We start from the raw sequence: 969 nt of genomic DNA, 5'->3' as shown, positions 1-969 counted from the left end.
GAGGGGGTAGCGCATCGGCGATGGCGCTGCCGTCGGCCTTCGCGCGCGCGCCTCAGGCTTGGGCGAGGAGGAAAGCCGTGGCCACGTGCTCGGCAGCAGCCACGCGTCAGCATCTGCATAGTGATGCCAAGCTGGCCGTTGTGGGCAGGGCTGCCGTTGTCTGTCATCCGGCTTGCGACAGACCGGCTGCTTTGGTGGCCCCGAGCCCTCCCCCCGCAGACAGGCAGGGTGGAGAAGGTGGTCTCCAGTGCCTCACCTCCTTTTCGACAATGAAGCAGAGGGAGAATAAGCTGAGCGCCATGTTATCGATACGTGAAAGCATGGGACGCGAAGCAGTTAACTATTGGTTGAAACCGAACTATAGTGTAACGTTTATTTTTCAGCCATGACAACGTGCCCAGGGCACAACAGGGTGGACCCGCCCACATCCGGGGCTCGCAACTGAAGCTCGGGTAGCTTGCGCAAGCGTGTGCAAGAAGGGGATGTTGAAAAAGAGAAAGATGAAAAGGTGCCGGGTAGCCATAGAATTATTCTTGGGGAAGATTTTGCGACAGAACTGATCTGACCAATGCACCAATGGTCGTTGCTTTGCGCGGGAAATTATAAAATCTCTCCACGATCTGTGCATCATGTCGCCCACGGCTGTTCCGCACGCGGGCCTGCGAGGAAGACCTGCGCGTCCGCGGCTTACACCCGCGCGTGGGATTTGTTTTTCCGCGAGCCGGAGAAAGATGTTCGACGGATGGGCAAACAACCCCGTGGGTGTTGTCGCCTTGTCCTTGCAGCCGGTGTGCTTCGTTAGCCCGCGCGCGGCACGTGAGGCTGCGTCCGGTAGGTGGCGGCCGCCATTCGGATTGCTCCTGTGCGCATGAGTATGCGTAGACTCTGGCATTGTGTTGCGGCCGGATTCATTTCGTAAGGCGGATTCGTGGTCCCTATTGCCCCGTGGGCTGTCGGCGCACTGGCGCC

This window comes from Amblyomma mixtum, chromosome 3 (genome assembly GCF_055824585.1).
Source record: "Amblyomma mixtum isolate Tamu chromosome 3, ASM5582458v1, whole genome shotgun sequence".
Lineage (NCBI taxonomy): Eukaryota > Metazoa > Arthropoda > Arachnida > Ixodida > Ixodidae > Amblyomma > Amblyomma mixtum.
This window is presented reverse-complemented; position numbering follows the sequence as displayed.